We start from the raw sequence: 21634 nt of genomic DNA, 5'->3' as shown, positions 1-21634 counted from the left end.
TCGGACACTTTAAGTTACATGCTTTAGCGCTCAGTTATATAAGTAATATTTGTAACAAGCCGTTAAAGCAATACAGTGTTGCTATATTATTACAAGTTTGTTGTGCCTGCTTCATTTACATAATAACAAAACTTAAGATTTTATTCAACAGTAGATGTGTTCGAAGCTCCACATCCTGTCTTCCAACGATCACAACTAAGACAGTTAGTGTTAAGGAGGAGAAGCAAACCAAATATCTGAGAAAAAAACTTTAAAACCATGCCTACCCAGCAAGTTAGCCTCGTTGCAGTCAGTCTGCCTCACACCTGCGGCAGCCTGTGCACATGCGGCCACAAATGACAAACATTTATCTATAACTATCCGTAATTATTGATAAGCTGCAGAAGCCGTTTCTAATTTGTTGTGTCTCGGCCTGACTCAACACACTGGACTGTCCAGTAAGCTTTCGCACTTAGACGAACACATTGCTTGTTGTGTGTCTTCCCAGAATGGACATCTGCGGTCATTCCTTCATAAACATCGGAAACAGTGTCACGAGATAAAAGGCAGCAGCTTTATAAAAACAAGTCACACACATGCACATACATCATTGCATAAAACTAATGTGGTTGTTTGTATTACGCGTAATGATTTTCAAACAGTGATTCTCAATGTTCGATTTTCTTTTTAAAGGGAACCTATTATGCTAAGCCACCGTTTCTTACCTATTGGTACCTGTTTCTGTGTATCCGGAAAATCATGGAGGCATTGCGGAGATATTTATAAAATATTATTGCCTTCCTTCATACCGTCTCCAAACAAGCTGTTTGGAATTTGCCCGTTTTCTGTCATTTTTCTCCGTTGTGACATCGGCGGATAACTCCATATATGCTAGAAAATCACCCAAAAATCTTTGCACAAGTCTGTTGTAGTTCGACACTGTAGTACAGGGGTCCCCAAATTTTTTGACTCGGGGGCCGCATTGGGTTAAAACAATTTGGCCGGGGGCTGTGCTGTATATGTATATATATATATATATATATATATATATATATATATATATATATATATGTATATATATATATATATATATATATATGTATATATATGTATATATATGAGTGTATATATACATATATCTCCTATGTCTCCTAGCCGCTCAGGCAAATCATATTGTCTAAAAATGCATTTTTCCATCGATATCCCCAAAAGGGACAAGCGGTAGAAAATGGATGGATGGAATGTGACATCAAGTGCGCGAGGAATATATATATATATATATATATATATATATATATATATATATATATATATATATATATATATACACTGTATATAAACCCCCCACCTACTTTTCACCAAACCCATACTTTTAAAAGTATACCCCCGCTTTTTTTGGGGGGAATACCAACTAGCATCTACATAATGGTTATTGAATACTTCACAATATATTAAGTCTAGATGTTATGTTATGGTAAATGCATACGATTCAGGCCGTATTAGGAGCCGGACACCACAATACACTGGGGGAGGGAGGGGGCTGGGGCTGTGTATCCACCGATATCCCCAAAAGGGACAAGCGGTAGAAAATGGATAGATGGAATGTGACATCAAGTGCGCGAGGAATATATATATATATATATATATATATATATATATATATATACATAATATACATACACATACTGTATATAAACCCCCCACCTACTTTTCACCAAACCCATACTTTTAAAAGTATACCCCCGCTTTTTTGGGGGGGAATCCCAACTAGCATCTACATAATGGTTATTGAATACTTCACAATATATTAAGTCTAGATGTTATGGTACATGCATACGATTCAGGCCGCATTAGGAGCCAGTCACCACGATACACTGGGGGAGGAAGGGGCCTGGGGCTGTGTATCCACCGATGTCCCCAAAAGGGACAAGCGGTAGAAAATGGATGGATGGAATGTGACATCAAGTGCTCGAGGAATATATATATATATATATATATATATATATATATATATATATATATATATATATATATATATATATATATATATACACATACTGTATATAAACCCCCCACCTACTTTTCACCAAACCCATACTTTTAAAAGTATACCCCCGCTTTTTTGGGGGGGAATCCCAACTAGCATCTACATAGTGGTTATTGAATACTTCACAATATATTAAGTCTAGATGTTATGGTACATGCATACGATTCAGGCTGCATTAGGAGCCAGTCACCACGATACACTGGGGGGAAAGGGGGCGGGGCTTGTGTGTGTGTGTGGGGGGGGGGGTTGGTGAAAAGTAGGTTGGGGGTTTATATATGTATATATATATATATATATATATATATATATATATATATGTATGTATATATGTATATATATATATATATTGTGGCGGGCACTAGGACCATGCTCACACTCAGCAGAATGGGTGTGGTTTGTGTGTCTTCTTGGGCACACTATTAAAGTGCATATTTTGTATTATTGTTCATTCTCATGTTGGCAGTCTTACAATAAAGACCTGAGAGCAGGGCCGGCCCGTGGCATAGGCCGTATAGGCAAATGCTAAGGGCGCCGTCCATCAGGGGGCGCCACGCCAGTGCCACAAATGTTGGAGAAAAAAAAAAAAAAAAAAAGAAAGTTGGTACTATTATTTCTAAATACAAAAAATAATCCCACGTTAATTAAAATGCAAAGTAAAGCCTATTTAATAGAAATATTATTTGTTACAACATTACGCCCCCCCCCTCCCCCTCCCTTCCCGTATCATGACTCTTTTTGGACGTCACCACATCAAAAAATCAACACAAGATGTCAAAACGGCCAAAACTGTCAGGTGCCCAAGGAAGAAAAAAGAGAAAAGAAGAGGAGTAGAAACGAGAAAAGACAGAGGTAGCAGGTAGGTAACGTTAGCCTACATTAAATTATTTGTCTGTTACAGAATGTGATAGTAACCTGGCTTGTTAGCATTAATCTAATGTTACATGATTCGGCAATTGCTAATCAATAAATAGCTAGTTCTGTTTTAACGTCGGGTTAATATTGTGGAGGGGGCTAAATTGTTATGGAAAATAATAATGTAACGTTAGGTAATTACTGTACTCCCACCTTACATTCCTCAGGTATTAGATCTTTTAAGCAGGTGTTTTTTGTTTACATTGTTATTGCCTTCTGGTTAGCTAATGTTTGCCCTGCAGGTAATAGTCACTTGTCCACCCCTTTATATATTAGGTATAGTTGTAAGTAAAAAAAAAAAGGTCAAAGATAAAGCTATTCGGTTTCTTGTGGGGGGGGGGGGGGGGGGCGCCACCTAAAATCTTGCCTAGGGCGCCAGATTGGTTAGGGCCGGGCCTGCCTGAGAGAAACAACGCTGTGTTTCTTGCATTTGCCACATTGGTGACCCCGACAATGTTTCACGCAGAAGAGGAAGCAGTGTCTTCATCGGCCATGTCGCCCCAACTCCAGCAACCTGCATTACCCGCGGGGACAAAGCTTCCGGAGTTCTGGCAGAGCGACCCGGCATCATGGTTCCAGCACATCGAGGCACTTTTCCACCTGCGAGGAATCGCCGGCGACGACTCCCGGTATTACTTGGTCGTAACAGCCCTCGACCAGGCGACCACTTGCCGCGCAATGCAGCTGTTGCGAACGCCTCCACAGCGCGACAAGTACGCTGCACTAAAGAATCTTCTACTTCGTAGATTTACTCTAACTGACGCTGAGAGAGCAGATAGACTTCTTTCCCTGCCGGGTTTGGGCGATAGCACCGCCGTGGATTTAATGGACAGTATGCTGTCGCTGCTGGGCTCCGAGGAGGGCGGGTTCATTTTCCCGCATCTTTTCTTGCGGCAGCTACCACCTGCGGCCCGTGCGGTGCTAGCTAACTCCACTTCTTTGGCCTCCGGCGATTACCGGGGCTTGGCTGAAGAAGCTGACCGGGTGCTTCTGGCTTCCAGACGGTTTGCCGTGCAGAGCGTAGAAGCGCCTCCCCTGCAGACGATGGAGAACGCGGACCCAGCGGTAGTGGCGGGAGTTGCTACCCAGAAAAGGCGCGAAGCGAGCCAGTGCTTCTTCCATCAACGATTTGGCGCCAAAGCGCGACGGTGTGTTCCTCCATGCTCCTTCACGGCCCCGGGAAACTCCAACGCCGCCGTTCAGTAGCGGCTGTGGGCGCCGGCGAAGCAAGCGAGCTGCTCTTCATCGCCGACTCATCGTCAAGGAGACGTTTCCTGGTGGACTCCGGTTCGCAAGTCAGCCTGTTACCTGCCACGGACGCGGACAAGGCGACAGGTGGATGTGGGCCGCTGCTGAATGCCGGCAACGGCTCGTCAATCGACACTTTTGGCTCCAGGTTGGTGACTGTGTGCTTCCATGGACGCAAATTCCAGTGGGATTTTGTCATCGCCGCCATCACGGTCCCCATTATTGGCGCGGATTTTCTGTGTGCTAATGGACTGCTTGTTGATATTGCTAACCGCCGATTGATTGATGCTGTGTCTTTTTCAACTTTTACATGTCAGGCGGGGGGACTTGGACCGTTAACACACGCTAATTATTTGGTATCTGGTGACGTTTTTCAGCGTTTGCTGGCGGATTTTCCGTCATTAATCACTCCTGCTTTTTCTACCCCGGACACTAAACACGGTGTTGAACATTTCATTCCCACGGTGGGCCCGCCAGTTTTTGCGCGCGCGCGCCGTCTTGACGCGGCTAAATCGACCATTGCTAAAGAGGAGTTTGCTACTATGGAGCGTTTAGGCATAGTTAGGCGTTCTAATAGCCCGTGGGCCTCGCCTTTGCACATGGTGCCTAAGTCAGACGGTTCCTGGCGGCCGTGTGGGGATTTTCGCCGCCTTAACAACATCACAACGCACGACCGCTACCCTATTCCGCACATCCAGGACTTTTCGGCGCGCCTGGCTGGCGCCGCCATTTTCTCGAAGGTAGACTTAGTTCGTGGTTCGTGGTGGTGGTTATCACCAGGTGCCTGTGCGTGCTGAGGACGTGCCCAAAACCGCAGTAATAACCCCGTTTGGGCTTTTTGAGTTCCTGCCTATGCCTTTTGGCCTGAAGGGGGCAGCACAAACCTTTCAGAGATTAATGGACTCAGTTTTGCGCGGCCTCAATTTTGTGTTTGTTTATCTCGACGACATTTTGGTGGTGAGTCCTTCAGCCGAGGAGCACCAGGCACACCTAACACAAGTGTTCACGCATCTAGACGAGCACTGATCGTCAATCCTTCTAAATGTCAGTTTGGGCTGTCAGAGATCGATTTTTTAGGTCACCGTATTTCGTCACTGGGTGCGATCCCTTTGCCTTCGAAAGTGCAAGTGGTGGCAGATTTTCCTCGCCCCTCCACTGTCAAAGCCCTGCAGGAATTTTTGGGCATGATTAATTTTTATAATCGGTTCCTTCCTCGCGCTGCCCACCTCCTGCAGCCTCTTTATGGTGCCTTACGGAACAAAAAGGCCAGCGATTCCATCGAATGGACTCCTCAGCGAGTCCAAGCTTTTCATAGGGCTAAATCCGCGCTCGCAGAGGCTGCTCTCCTCGCCCACCCTGTTTCCGCGTCACCCGTGGCTTTGACAACGGACGCGTCTTGTCGCCGTGGGTGCTGTGGTTGAGCAGCGGGTGGCGAATGTATGGCAGCCCCTTGCGTTCTTCAGTCGTAAACTGCGAGATAACGAGCGGAAGTATAGTGTATTTGACCGAGAGTTGTTGGCACTGTATCTTGCAACACGCCATTTTCGTTTTCTGTTGGAAGGTCGGTCCTTCACGGCTTTTGTTGACCACAAACCCCTGACGTTTGCCATGTCAAAGGTCACAGAGCCTTGGTCAGCCCGTCAGCAGCGTCACTTGTCGGCCATCTCCGAGTTCACTACGGACATTCAGCATGTGGCCGGTAAGGCCAACCCCGTGGCTGACTGTCTCTCACGCGTACTCGTGTGTCCCGTGCAGCTCGGTTTAGATTTTTCGGGAATGGCCGCTGACCAGCCCGACGACCCCGACATCCGTGCACTAAAAACTGAAGGTACGGCGCTTGTGCTCGAGGAGGTGGTGGTTCAGGATGGCAGTCCCGCCCTCCTCTGCGATGTTTCCATTGGCCGCCCTCGGCCGGTTGTCCCAGTAGACTGGCGCCGCCGGGTTTTTGACACAATACACTCCCTGTCGCACCCTGGCGTTCGGGCTTCCGTCAAGTTGGTTTGTGCCAAGTTTGTTTGGCCTGGCCTTAGGAAGGATGTTAGGCAGTGGGCAGCCGCATGTGTGGCATGTCAGCGCGCCAAGGTCCACCAGCACACTAAGACGGCCCTCGAACCATTTCCGATTCCGGTCAGGCGGTTTCACCACGTGCACGTGGACTTAGTTGGCCCCCTCCCTCCGTCGCAAGGTTATACGCACTTGCTCACGATGGTAGATCGTACTACCAGATGGCCAGAAGCAGTTCCTCTTTCCTCCACTGCCTCTGTAGACGTTGCTCGCGCGTTTCTGTCAGCTTGGGTTGCGCGTTTTGGCACGCCGTCCGATATCACCTCGGACAGGGGATCCCAGTTTGTGTGGGAGCTTTGGTCAGCGTTGGCGCAGTCCTTGGGTGTGCAGGTGCACCGTACTACAGCCTACCATCCCCAAGCTAACGGCTTATGTGAACGTTTTCACCGGTCGCTTAAGGCAGCATTGCGTGCGGCGCTCGTTGATAGCAATTGGGTTGACCGTTTACCTTGGGTTATGCTCGGGTTGCACTCAGCCCCTAAAGAGGATCTCGCAGCGGCCCCCGCTGAATTAGTGTTCGGTCAGCCACTTCGTGTCCCAGGGGAATCTTTACCTGAGGGTTGCACCCCGCGACCTTTTCTCTTTTTGTCGAGGGGGTCCTTGGCTCCTGGCCCGGTCCACCACTGTGTCCCTAAGTCGTTTGTGCCGTCAGAGCTAAAGTCTGCCCGTTTTGTCTTTGTACGTCATGACGCTCACCGTTCACCCCTCCAACCCCCTTACGATGGCCCATTTAGGGTGCTGGAATGCGGTCCTAAAAACTTTGTGCTGGATATGGGCGGGCGCAGGGAATGCGTTTCTCTGGACAGGCTTAAACCGGCGCATTGTGTTGCAGGTGAAGAAATACTGCCGGGCCAAGTCCCCCGCCGAGGTCGCCCTCCAAGATCTGTTAGGGTTGAATGTTCTTCGCCTCCACCGGGCCCTGATATCTCTTCTGCCCCACAAGGTACACCTGCTCCTCCGCAGGATGGACATTGTAGGCGTTACGGCAGGCGAGTGAGGCCCCCTGAGAGGTTTTAGTTTTCCCCATAACTTGCTGTCTGGGTGTTCGGGGGGGGGCTGTGTGGCGGGCACTAGGACCATGCTCACACTCAGCAGAATGGGTGTGGTTTTCTTCTTGGGCACACTATTAAAGTGCATATTTTGTATTATTGTTCATTCTCATGTTGGCAGTCTTACAATAAAGACCTGAGAGAAACAACGCTGTGTTTCTTGCATTACCACCTGAGCCATACCGCCGCTAACATACACAGATTATACACTGTAGCTTTTTTTTGGCAATGTTTTACTGCTGACTTTTGTGTTAAGAATTTGCCAGCTGGCTAATCGTCTTAGCTTCACGGGATCAAGTCGGCTTAACTAAATGATACTTTTCAGAGAATCTGTGGAGTCGGTGTAGGTATTTTTTCAAATTTACAATGACAAACAAAATGGATATCATAATGACTCAACTGTATGATTAGTTAGTCACTTGAATTATTCTGAGAAAAGTCCTCGGGTTGCAGGGTTGGACTGGAGGAAACGGTATGCTGTTGTTGTTACTGTTTTTAATCGTGCAGTCTAGACACCTTCGGGAATGGATTATCGCAAAGACATTCACCTGAAGCATGTATTTCAAAACGTCAGCCTTGACAGCATTTTGACCACAGCCATATGCTGTTCAAGATGAGCCACTGAACAGATAACTCACCCTGTCAAAATTCAAGTGTTAGAAAGTGAGTCATTCTCTTCGAGCTCAAGAAGAATAATTCCTCCAGCAAGCACTGGCTTTTCAACTCTGCCTCCTGATTGTATGATACAAGGCATGCCTGTTTCAGTCAGTCTGATGACAATGTCTTCTTGTCTGTGTTAAAGGGAGCCAAAAACTACTCCTATGTTTAGAAAACTTTCTGATTGAACTTGCTGTTTGGTATATTTGTTTCTATTTGGCCCTTCAACTCTTGCCACCTATGTTTACCCCTAAAGTTAACTGTTTCCTGAAGTTTTACTGACCAAAATGTGTGTGTGGGCTGAGAGAGACATATAACTTCCAGGTTTCAATCAATACCAAAGAAAATGTCAACACAGTATAGCACAATAACTCAGTGTATACTTTATCAGCAGTGTTGTCATATGGTAAATAACAAATTACTGTACCAGAAGCTTACAATGATCTTATTTTTAAGAAAAATACTGTATATCCCTCATTTGATGATGCACAGTACCATCTACCACAGTAAAAACATTACTAATAACTGTGGACAGTATAGTGTAGTGCAGGGGTTCCTCACATGTTAACACTGTTCGTAATCTTACTCTTGATTTGAATTCATCCATCCATCCATCCATTTTCTTCCGCTTATCCAAGGTCGGGTCGCGGGGGCAGCAGCCTTAGCAGGGAAGCCCAGACTTCCCTCTCCTCAGCCACTTCGTCCAGCTCCTCCCGGGGGATCCCGAAGCGTTCCCAGGCCAGCCGGGACATATAGTCTTCCCAACGTGTCCTGGGTCTTCACCGTGGCCTCCTACCGGTCGGACGTGCCCTAAACACAGGGAGGCGTTCGGGTGGCATCCTGACCAGATGCCCGAACCACCTCATCTGGCTCCTCTCGATGTGGAGGAGCAGCGGCTTTACTTTGAGCTCCCCCTGTATGAACGAGCTTCTCACCCTATCTCTAAGGGAGAGCCCCGCCACCCGGCGGAGAAAACTCATTTCGGCCGCTTGTACCCGTGATCTTGTCCTTTTGGTCATGACCCAAAGCTCATGACCATAGGTGAGGATGGGAACGTAGATCGACCGGTAAATCGAGAGCCTTGCCTTCCGGCTCAGCTCCTTCTTCACCACAACGGATCGATACAGCGTCCGCATTACTGAAGACGCCGCACCGATCCGCCTGTCGATCTCACGATCCACTCTTCCCTCACTCGTGAACAAGACTCCGAGGTACTTGAACTCCTCCACTTGGGGCAAGATCTTCTCTCCAACCCGGAGATGGCACTCCACCCTTTTCCGGGCGAGAACCATGGACTCGGACTTGGAGGTGCTGATTCCCATCCCAGTCGCTTCACACTCGGCTGCGAACCGATCCAGTGAGAGCTGAAGATCTTGGCCAGATGAAGCCATCAGGACCACATCATCTGCAAAAAGCAGAGACCTAATCCTGCAGCCACCAAACCAGATACACTCAACGCCCTGACTGCGCCTAGAAATTCTGTCCATAAAGGTTATGAACAGAATCGGTGACAAAGGGCAGCCCTGGCGGAGACCAAGCCTCACTGGAAAAGGGTCCGACTTACTGCCAGCAATGCGGACCAAGCTCTGACACTGATTATACAGGGAGTGAACCGCCACAATAAGACAGCCCGTTACCCCATACTCTCTGAGCACTCCCCACAGGACTTCCCGGGGTACACGGTCGAATGCCTTCTCCAAGTCCACAAAGCACATGTAGACTGGTTGGGCAAACTCCCATGCACCCTCAAGGACCCTGCCGAGAGTATAGAGCTGGTTCACAGTTCCACGACCAGGACGAAAACCACACTGTTCCTCCTGAATCCGAGGTTCAACTATCCGGCGTAGCCTCCTCTCCAGTACACCTGAATAGACCTTATCGGGAAGGCTGATTGATTTGAATTGTATTCAATAATTAAATCTAACCTATTTACAGTTTACAACCTTGTCAAATGATATGAAACAATGCGTTGAACATGGAGATGATTATTTATTTAACACATGGACCTCAGGTTTAGTTCAGATAAGAAAAATAAGTGCTAACCAAATATACCTCATCAAAAGGGACTCATAAATAACTGAAAACAATTACATTTATATACAATTATGTTGTGCTATAATAAATAAACTAAATTGATAATGAATATGTTTCTTAACTGCCAATTAAAATAAAGTGCAAATAAAAATGCAGCTTTGCCACTATAGTCCAATTTTTTGCGCTTACAAAACATATCTATGACTTTAGCTCCAGACTTGTTCTGTTTGTTGGATATTGTCAATACTGCCACAAGTGGTGAAAAAGTGTTTTACAATTGAGTACCACTGCGGCCCACACAGACCACATCTTAAAAAAACCTGATATTTTTTTGTGGCCCTCTAATGGCCCACTGCGACCCAGCAATGGTACCAAAAGTACATATTTGCAAGTATTAATCAATAGATTATTAATACATATAATGATCATATAAATGAATGTAGTGATCGGAATGAAACTCAATGTAACGAAGTAACAGTAGCATAAAAGTAAAAGTATGTTGCATTAAAACTACTCTGACAAGTACAATTGATCCAAAAAGTTACTTAAATAAGTGTAACTGTGTAAATGTTACTACCTACCTCTGTGAATTTATAAAAATATCTGAAAAAGCTTACATTTAAGGTATAGCAATTTAAAAAAATAAACCAACAGTTGATGGTAAAAACGCCAAGCAAGTCATAGCTTTTCTTCTTTGTCACTCACACAAACCAGATGCAGGTGCAACACAAATTTGTTTGGAATAGGCATCCCAAAAACTGGGCAAATTAGAGATTAACAGAGGAGTTCCTGTATGAAACAATTTTTAGATCAACTGTTGGGCTGCCAAGAACTATGATATAATTTTTTATTGTAATCTACTAGTCATTATTTCATTGGAAACATTTTCTGCTCCTGATTCTCGCTGTCTTGAATAGTTATTTACAAAATTGGTTCTTGAGAAAAAGGGATATTCTGCTCAAAATAGTAATTTGAACATATTGTATTATTGCATTCGTATTATTGCATTCGGGTTGTACGGTATACCGGTACTAATAAAGTATCGCGGTATTAATCAATTGAAATCGATACTGTACCACTTTTGAAAAATACCGGTACCGTTCTGTCATCTGAATGCCGCTGTGGCGCATTATGTTGAGTGTGTCAAAACGCACACACAAAGTGCATACAAGCAATAACATCGTGGTGGGGAAGATTGGCAAAAAACGGTAATTCTACTGGTTAATAAAGAGGGTGCGTGAAGAGCTATATGGAGGTATTTGTGCTTCAAAACTAACAAAAAAGGTGATGCTACAAGTGCTGTTTCACACCTTTCATGCTTTTTGGCTCCCGGACCGTGGTCGAGGAGAGCAGGGGAGACGTTCCCTCCGGGACCGGTGGTAACATCATTCGCTTTATGGGTCTGTAAAGCTCCGCTCTTTGGTCGGAATGGCGATGCCGTCGATTAGTTACAACTTGGTCACTCTATTTACAATTTCCACAGGGCACAACCGGACATCCACAATGCTATTAATACTCTTGCACATGCTACCGCTACCTCTCCTTACTTGCCCACTCACGTCGCTCACCCCACATACTGCCATTCTTAAAGGAGCACACACACACATACACTACTCTCACAACAGCTGCTTTAAAACACGCCTCGCCAAATGTGGCGATTAGTATTAGCACCTTTGCTTCAAACTAAGGTAAACATTTAAATAATGACCATTCAGATCTGCACAAGGAGTTTGTTATGTTCACTACTGCATTGAGTTAACCATACAGTTAGTTGGTTATTACTACACACCCAGCATAACAAGTGGCGACGAGGATAAAGAAATAAAAGAATGGCTTTACTCGGTTTACAACTGCCCTCTGCGTTCCAGAGCCAAAGATTACGTTCGAGGATTGGAGGAAGCTATTCGACAACTACTTGCTAGCCATCCTATTTGGGTCCCACATCAAACTTAAGAAAGTCAACGACTTCGCTATAAAAGTGGGTGACATTGTTATCACCAGGAAAGATGAGGTCATCTACCTAGGTTCCATTCTAGAGGCTAATCTTTCCTGTGATAAAATGGCAACCAAGGTAATCAAAAAGGTCAACCAACGAACGAGATTTCTCTATAGAATCTCCTCTCTGGTCAACAAAAGCACCATGAAGATTCCGGCGAGAACTCTCGTTCAACTCTTTTTCGATTACGCATGCAGTTCCTGGTACCCTAGCACCTCCAAAACCCTCAAATCTAGACTCCAAACATCCAAGAACAAGCTAGTCAGGTTACTTTTAGACCTTCACCCCAGATCACACCTCACTCCAACCCACTTCTCCAAAGTGGGCTGGCTCAGGGTGGAGGACAGAGTCAAACAACTTGCACTGAGCCTAGTCTATAAAATCCGCTACACCTCCCTGATACCGAAGTACATGTCAAACTACTTCCTTAATGACCGCCATAATCATAACACACGAGGGAGCTCCACTAACCACGTTAAACCCAGATTCCGATATAACAAAGGTCTTGACTCATTCTCTTTCTATGCCACATCAATGCGGAATGCGCTCCCAACAGGTGTAAAAGAAAGGGCATCTCTATCCTCCTTCAAAACCGCACTAAATAACACCTCCAGGCAACTTCAACCCTAAACTAACACCCTCCCTTCCACATCATACCTCTTCGGATTGTAAATAATCAAATGTAAATAATCAAATGTAGACACATTTTCTTATACTTTCTGATCTCTCTCTCTCTGTGTCCACTACCTGCTGTACATATCCTACCAAGTCAGTCCTACACTGTTCCAAAGTCCATTTCTCTGATGATGCAATTGTTGATGACTGAAGTGTTGATACCAACCAATCCTAACCCCCCCTCCATATCCCACACCCCGGATTGTAAATAATGTAAATAATTAATTGTATATACTCTGATGATTATCTTGTGTGATGACTGTATTATGAAAATAGTATATATCTGTATCATAAATCAATTTAAGTGGACCCCGACTTAAACAACTTGAAAAACTTATTCGGGTGTTACCATTTAGTGGTCAATTGTACGGAATATGTATTTCACTGTGCAATCTACTAATAAAAGTTTCAATCAATCAATCAATCAATCAATCGGAGGTCAAGAATTTTCCACGGGGAGGAAAAGAGCCCTGCTGATTCACTGTCTGGGAACAGAAGGACAAAGGTTGTACAATACCTTGCTGCTTACTGAGGATACCTAATGTTGTAGCTTACTGGCTTTGCAAACATTCTTCACCCCGAAAGTCAACATGGTCCCGGAGAGGTACCGTTTTGGGCAGCGCGCTCAAGCTATGGGTGAGTCAGCGGATCACTATGTGGCAGCGCTGCGTGAGCTAGTGAAAACATGCAATTTCAGTGCAATGGAAAATGAAATGATACGTGATCAGATAGTGGAGAAAACGTGTGTGTCTTGTATATGTGAAAGACTGATGTTATAACCCGAGCTAACTCTTGACAAGGCACTTACACTAGCCAGACGAATTGAAATTGCCGTTGCTGATGCAAAAACGTTCACTGAGAGTGGAACGAAGCTAGTCTCTGCAGTCGACAGACAGGGAAATAAGAAGGCGGGAAACCCCAAAGACAAGTATAAGCACAAAGGGGTAAAACGGAATGATGCCATTCAACAATGTTACAGATGTGGCTCTGCTGATCACCTTGCTAACGGCCAGTCATGCCCAGCTAAAGAAGGTAAATGTAAAACATGTGGGAAGATAGGCCACCATTCCGGAGTGTGCAAATCCTCTGCTAAATCAGTCAATGAAGTGAGTTTGCCTGAAGTGACTGTCCTCAATGTTGGCAAGAAGACTGATATGCAAGGAAAACTAATTGGAACTTTCACTCTGGCTACATCACCTACAAGTACACACAGTGCCGGCCCAAGCCTCCATGGGGCCCTAAGCAAAATTTGATTTTGGGGCCCTCTATTTCTGCCAATAATATTGATTGTTGATCATTCACACACCTACTATAAACTCATTGCGGCTCTGGCAGTGTTGTTTACATTATCCTATTGTCAGCCTGGCATGTCTTTACAAATGACATGTCATTTATAAAGATATGGGGGTGGCCCAGTTAAGAACATAAATAATACCAATGAATGAACGAATGATGTCCAGAGTGCCACATATGGTTCCTAATCTTAAAATGTAGAAAACATTCAGCTACAAGAGTGGCCTGGGGTTGAACAGTCCAAGTGATAAAGCTTTGTATTTACAGTAAAAGTGTCATCTTGTCTCATCAGTCTTGTACTTATTAGTCTTTAATTACTAGTTTACATTTTTAGTTAATTGTTCATATTCAATGTTTACTTTGTACAAAGAGAGCGCAGTCTACTGAAGTTAAATTCATTAATAGTTTTCCCCTTTGAAAGACGCAAGGCAAATTCCTTCCATTTCACCATGTTGCTACAATGATCTTCACTGTTTTCATGCTGTTTCAGCAGTGCACCTATGTTGACCCAATCCCGCTGTCCCTCGGCTGCCAGTTTTAAGGACTTTTTAGAAAATAATTTGCAGCAAAAGCAATCTTTACTTCTTGAATAAGTCAGCCAGCTACGCTTGACTTTTTCCCCATTGACTAGCTGTCTGTAGGTATAATGATAATGAAAACTTCGGCCATCATGCCGTTTGGGGAATGAAAAGTTCTCCTTAATAGACAGTGATCCTCTGATCACCTGCTCAGTCCTGTCTGAATCTGAGAGGAAAGATATGGCGTCACATTAGTGCCAAAAATCCGAGCGCATAAAAACTGTTATCGCGCGCTGATTCTCCACTTTGTGCGCGCGCAACACCCTTTTGCGCGCGCGTGGTGTCTTTTTGCGCGCGCACGGTGCCTTTCTGCGCGCGCGCCGTCTCGATCTGTGCGCTCTCTGTGTACTCCTGGCATCTCCCCTCGCGCTGTCATGTTTCTTTTTGGCACTTTGAGGGCGGGTATGCTTAGACGGCCCCTCCTTTCTGATTGGCTCTGAGCATTTTTCATAAGACCAATCATTCTCCAGCGTAGCAACGTTGTAGCCATCTTACCTCGGACAGCTAGCCTCAATCATTACATTGATGTCAAAGCAAGTTATGGTAATTTAATTAGTACATGTACCAATTAAATTACCATAGCTTGCTCGATTTTCGACCAATTTACAAACGGTTTGCCTTGTTACAAATCTTATTACATGTAGATATGACATAGGATGCTGCACCTGTTGAAATCACCTCTTTCGCTATAAAAAAAATGACTTAATTGTGCAACATAGTTGTGTAGGGTCAGTGTTAGTCAGTTCTCTGATTATTTTAAACTGTTTCAGAATACATTATTAAAAGGCTATTTTTAACATTTTAAAAACAAAATTCAAAGATTATTTCATTAATTTTATGGCTGAATCAAAAGAAATTCCATAAATTAGAAAACAAATGTTCAAGAAGAAGTGAAAACTTTGCGCCTATAACAATCTTGATACATATTGACGATGACCCGCCCTGCTATACTTCTGACTATCTCTGAGCATTTTTCGCCTGGCCAATCAGAAAGAAGGGGCCGGCTAAGCATACCCACCCCCAAAGTGCCAAAACGAAACATGCCAGCGCACAGACCGAGACGGCACACGCGCAAAAAGGCACCACGCGCGCGCAAAAGGGTGTCGCGCGCGCACGAAGTGGAGAATCAGCGCGCGATAACAGTTTTTATGCGCTCGGATTTTTGGCACTAATGTGACGCCATAGCAGGCGGCAAACGTCACAGGTGCAGCAGAGGCAGCTTTACATTTAAAGAGAGGCAGGAAGAATCACTAAGCCTAGATCAGCAGCAGCACTCTGTTGACCTAAAATTGTGTTTTTGTACAATAATATATCTTGATCATTTAGAAATCATCAGTCAGACTCGTACATGCAAAAAATAAAAAATAAGAATGTTTTGTTAATTGCTTTTGGGGGCCCCCTGGTGGCCGCGGGGCCCTAAGCAAGCGCTTAGTACGCTTATGCCTTGGGCCGGCTCTGAGTACACATACAAGTGACACGTTAGTTGACACAGGATCTGCTGTTTCAATACTACCCGAAAAACTGTACAGACAACTTCAGCACAAGTAATCTAAGCCCACCTACAGTAAAACTGTTGACATACTCAAGACAGAACCTAAAAGTTTTTGGACGTCTTAAAGCGACAGTAACATACCAACAGGACGGCAACCGGATTTTTCAACATTGTAAAGTCTGATACACCCCTCATTGGGCTGGATCTATGGGAAGACCTCAACATAGAGATTAAAGGAGGAAAGTTGGTGGTACCAACAGTGGACTGCGCCATGCTTTCACAGTTACCTAAACTCCCTGAAACTACAACCACTTTGGACATTTGACATGCCAAAGGCTTTGTGCATAAGGTGCAGATACGTACAGATGTTAAACCAGTGCAACAAAACCTCAGATGCCTGCCGCTTTCAGTACGTGATACCGTCACGGCATAGCTGAATGAACTGGAAAAGCAGGGAATCATAGAGGGAGTTGATTCATGCAAATGGGTTTCCCCTATTGTAGTCACTAGGAGGAAGAACGTAAAATCCGCATGTGTGTGGATATGAGAGAACCTAACAAGGCAGTGGTCCCTGACAGCCATCCATTACCACTGATCGAGGACGTACTAGCTGAGCTGCGTGGGTCAAAGATGTACTCTACCTTGTATCTGAAAAGCGCCTACCATCAACTGGAACTGCATGAGGAGAGCAGAGGTCTCACTGCTTTCATTACACATGAAGGATAGTACAGATACCAGTTCCTTATGGACTAAATTCAGCCCCTGCAGCATTCCAGAAAATGATGACAAAAATATTCAGTGGATTAAAGAGGGTTAAGTGTTACCTAGATGATGTCATATTCTATGGGCCCTCACAGGAAGAACATGACGCTAACCTGAAAGCTTTAATGAAGAGCATTCAGGAAGCGGGTCTGCAGCTCAACAAGGAAAAATGCCTCTTCAGTCAGACTACACTGACATTCCTGGGCCACAGACTCTCACCTGAAGGCTTACAGCCAAGCGATGGCCATGTGACTGCAATCCTGAATGCGCCTGCTCCTACCGATGCAGCCACCCTGCGCTCATTCCTGGGCTTAAGTGCATGGTATAGCAAATGTATACCTAACTACACCAGCCTGGTCGACCCAATGAGAGCTCTGTTGCGGAATAATACGATATTCAAGTGGAATGATGCAGCACAAAAGAGCTTTGATCAAGTCAAAAACATGGTTGTCAACAGCCCAGCACTGACACTGTTTGACCCAAACAAACCAACAGTGGTCTCAACTGACGCTTCTGATTACGGACTTGGAGCTGTTTTGACACAGGTGAATGAGGCAGCAGAGGAAGACACAATCGACTGCTTATCCAGATTAACACTTCCTACGACAAACACGGATTATACTGAGACCATGGAGTCAGTCACAACAATACTGGACAACATTCAAGCAGTCACTCAGGCGGACTTCAAAGCGGAGAGTAACTCCTGCCCTGTGCTGACCAAACTTCGCACACAGCTACAAAAGCCTTGGCCAAGACAAAAAAAAGTGATTGACCATGACCTTTGAATGATTTATTGAACCTTTTATTAGTATATTGCACAGTACAGTACATATTTCGTACAATTTACCACTAAATGGTAACACCCGATTAAGTTTTTCAACTTGTTTAAGTCGGGGTCCACGTAAATCAATTCATGGTAAAGCCATACTACCTGACACATGACGAACTGGCAATTTTGAATGACTGCGTGGTCAGAGGCACTCACCGTCTCGTGGTTCCAGGGTCACTACAGAAAAGGCTCATAGACATTGCACATGAGACTCATCAGGGCATTTTCAGTACAAAACAACGCCTCAGAGAACTATACTGGTGGCCTAAAATGGACGCACAAGTTGAATCACTCATCAAAGACTGTACTACATGCAGACAAAATGACAAGTCAGTTGCTACCTACAATGCCCCACTCCAACCTATGCCTTTGCCTGATGCCGCATGGGAAAAAGTGTCAATCGACATCGTTGGTCCTTTTGAATCTTCACCAAGAGACTGCAGATATGCTGTAACGCTTGTACACTACTTCAGCAAATGGCCGGAAGTAGCTTTTGTGGCACAGATTGATACTGCAACAATCATCCAGTTCCTCATAGCAACCTTTTCACTGGAAGGTAATCCAAAAGACTTAGTGAGTGACAATGGTACTCAGTTCACATCAGCATTCACATCAGCAGAATTAGAACATTTCCTAAAACAAAGAGGAATCGTGCACCTGAAATCATCTCTATATTATCCCCGGGCAAATGGAGAAGTTGAGAGGTTCAACAGAGTGCTCAAAAACTGCATCCAGACTGCTTCTATCCAAGGGACATCCTGGAAGCCATTCACAAGATCCTTCCTTATGGATTGCAGAGCTACTCCACACTCAACCACTGGAGTGAGCCCCTCACAGCTGCTTCATGGAAGACAAATGAGGACAAAACTCCAACTCATGGATATGACTCCTGTCCACGTAAACGAGAATGTGGTGCGTGAACGAGTTAAAAAATATACAGGAATACAGAAAACAGTACACAGACAGGAAGAGGAGTGCAAGAAGACATCCTTCAGACCTAGTGATCAGGTAAGGATTCGGAAGCCATGGAATGTAAAGAAAGGAGAACAAAAGTTCACAAAACTAAGAACTGTGGTGCAGAAGAAAATTCCATACACCTACCTGTTGGATGATGGTCGAGTCTGGAATGCATCACACCTTTCTCTACTACCACAAGTGACCACTATGGACAATGACAGACCCAATCTGAACAAGAGACAAATGTGTACAGTAGACCTGAGAGGTGTAGGCAACCGCCTAACTGGACTAAGGACTATGTCATGTATTAAAGAAGTTGCATAAACGTGCATTTTGCTAGTTGTTGGCGTAGTGAGTGAGACAGAAGAGATGCGGCGAGGTGAGGAGAGAAGAATAATGTAATGTAGTTAAATACAGGTACGGGAATAAAGAGGCTGACTGGAAAGTAACGCGTTTGTGTTGGTTATTACTACACACCCAGCATAACAGAGTTATAAAGAGTTACAGTTAATAATGTAGTTGTTCCACCTCTCCAGCTGTTCAGCTACCATGCAGACCGTAGTCGAGGAGCATAGGGTAGATCTTCCTTCCAGGGTGGATCTTTTAGTCGGGGGTAACACCCTTCACTTTACCCCGCAATGGGTCTGCTAAGCTCAGCTTTCCGGTCAGAATTTGAGGCCGATGATTTTGTGACAATCTGGTTGCTTTATTTTTCAGTTTTGCAGGACAACTGGACCTGTTCATTGTTCTACTGCGCAATGGACGCGCTACCTCTTTCTCTCTTTACTCGCCCACTCACTCACTGATGTCACTCAGCCAACACATTGCCATTCTCACAAACACATATGCCACTCTGATAAATTAACCAGCTCCCCTGTTGCGCACATATACATAGGTAGACGTGCACACAGCTGCTTGGCTTGATGCCAAATATTAGCGGAGTTAAGACCGCCCAATTAGCATCAACTAATGCAAGTAAAATGACTCTATTTGGTAACAACTTCCTACAATTTGTGTTTTGTCTTTAATAAATGTGTTGTGTTTTAGTGTGTTCCTGCCTTCTCTGTTGTCTGCACCTGTGTTTTAGTGATTCATCCTCGGTGAGGTGCGGACCTGGTGACACACCTGCTCGCAATTAGCCCGCCAGTACTTAAGCTCATCACCTACAGCTTGACCTTGCTGGTCATTGTTTCCTGAACTCCGCACGTGCATGCACCTACTTCGCCTCATGGTACGTTGCTTTCCCTTGTCCTGTTATTGCTAACTTCTTTGTGTTTGTTCCCTAGCCTCCTTGAGGCAACAAAGACTTTATGCAGTACTTGGTGCACCCTGGCCTCCCCCCTGCCAACCACTGAGGAACCTGTTTTGTTAATATACATGGTGTGCACTTTTTGCCCCATCGCTCTTTGTTACATTTTTGGACTTATTAAATATATTACTTTTTGTATTTCAAACTTGCCTCCCGTCTCTGCATCCCGGGATCACCCCCCTTGACCAGTTCTTAACATAATGACCAGCCACAACATGGATCCCGCAGAGACTGACCCAGTAAAGAGGGCGCTGCAACAGCAGGCCAAACGACTTGGTCAACAGGAGGAACAATTTGGCGTGCTTGGGGCTTGCGTCAACACCATAGCGGAACGCCAAGCCGCCCGCCTTGATGCATTAGAGGGACAGTTTGGAAGTGTACTCACCGCGCTGCAGGCGATTTCTTCCCCTACTGTCGACCCAGCAGCCCAGCAGACACGTCCACGTTCCACAGATGTTCCGTTGCCTAACGACACCCCTCCTGCTCCTTGTCCACCACTCTCCAAGCCTGAGCGTTTCTCCAGCGAGTCAGGTGACGTGCGTCCCTTTCTCACCCAGTGTGAAATCTATTTTGAACTTTTACCCACTTCTTTTTACACTGAAAGAGCTCGCGTGGCTTTTGTCATGTCCCACATGAGTGGCCGGGCGTCCGCCTGGGCCACCGCAGAATGGGCGCGTCAATCTCCGGTGTGTGCCTCGTACGCCGCTTTTTCCAAAGCCATGAAGAACATTTTTCAACGCGAGATGCCAGGACGCGAAGCGGCCCGATCATTATTACGTCTGCAGCAAGGACAGCGCAGCGTCACAGACTTCGCTATTGAATTCCGAAGGCTGGCTGCTGAAAGCGGATGGCCCACTTCCGCATTGGTGGACGTCTTCTCCCTTGGTCTGGCTGATCGAGTCCGGAAACAAATGATCCCGCTCAAGACTCCTGACAGCCTCGACGAGCTCGTTGCTCTGGCTGCGAGGATTGAAAATCGCCTCGTCGACTGGGAAAGAGAGAGGTTCCTACACCAGGAACTCTGCTCTTCGATGCATAATGGGAGTGGCCATGAAGCGCGTCAAACCTTCACACCGATACCCAGTGTCGATGCCCCGCCGATATCACTGGAAGAGGAACCGATGCAGCTCGGAGGAAATCGTCTCTCTCCAGCTGAGAGAGATCGTCGCCTTCGCCTCCGGCTGTGTTTATATTGCGGCAAAGCTGAGCATCGCTTATCCCACTGTCCTCATCGTCCTGACCGCCGCCGCACTCAAGCTTCGCCTCCCCTACGCACTCAAGCTTCGCCTCCACTACGTACTCAAGCTTCGCCTCCACTACGTACTCAAGCTTCGCCTCCACTACGCACTCAAGCTTCGCCTCCCCTACGCACTCAAGCTTCGCCACCCCGCTGTGTTCCAGCTTTACTCCCTCCAGCGACCGATCCGGCTCCTCTACTGCCATCTACAGGTCAGACACTGTCAAGGCTCCAACTCACGGGTATGCTCGCCTGGGATAAGGAGCAGAGTTTGGACATTAGGGCTCTAATTGACTCTGGTTCTGATGACAATTTTATCGATGAGGCACTTGTTAGACGTTTTTCCATACCCGTTGCCAAATTACCCAGACCTAGAGTAGTTCGATCCCTCGATGGAGGTCACCTGGCGAGCGTTACTCACCAGACTCAGCCCTTATCGCTTAAATTATCTGGTAACCATTTTGAGTTAATCAATTTTCTCATCATTCCCTCTCGTTCCGCTCCTGTTGTGCTCGG

At 45.6% G+C, this 21634-nt stretch overlaps 1 pseudogene; it reads left to right on the top strand.

Moving 5' to 3' along the window:
- Positions 1-3391: 3391 nt before the first annotated feature.
- LOC133617471 (uncharacterized) lies at positions 3392-18535 on the top strand (annotated as a pseudogene).
- The last annotated feature ends 3099 nt before the right edge of the window (positions 18536-21634 follow it).

The sequence above is a fragment of the Nerophis lumbriciformis genome, linkage group LG02 (genome assembly GCF_033978685.3).
Source record: "Nerophis lumbriciformis linkage group LG02, RoL_Nlum_v2.1, whole genome shotgun sequence".
Taxonomy (NCBI): domain Eukaryota; kingdom Metazoa; phylum Chordata; class Actinopteri; order Syngnathiformes; family Syngnathidae; genus Nerophis; species Nerophis lumbriciformis.
This window is presented reverse-complemented; position numbering and strand designations above follow the sequence as displayed.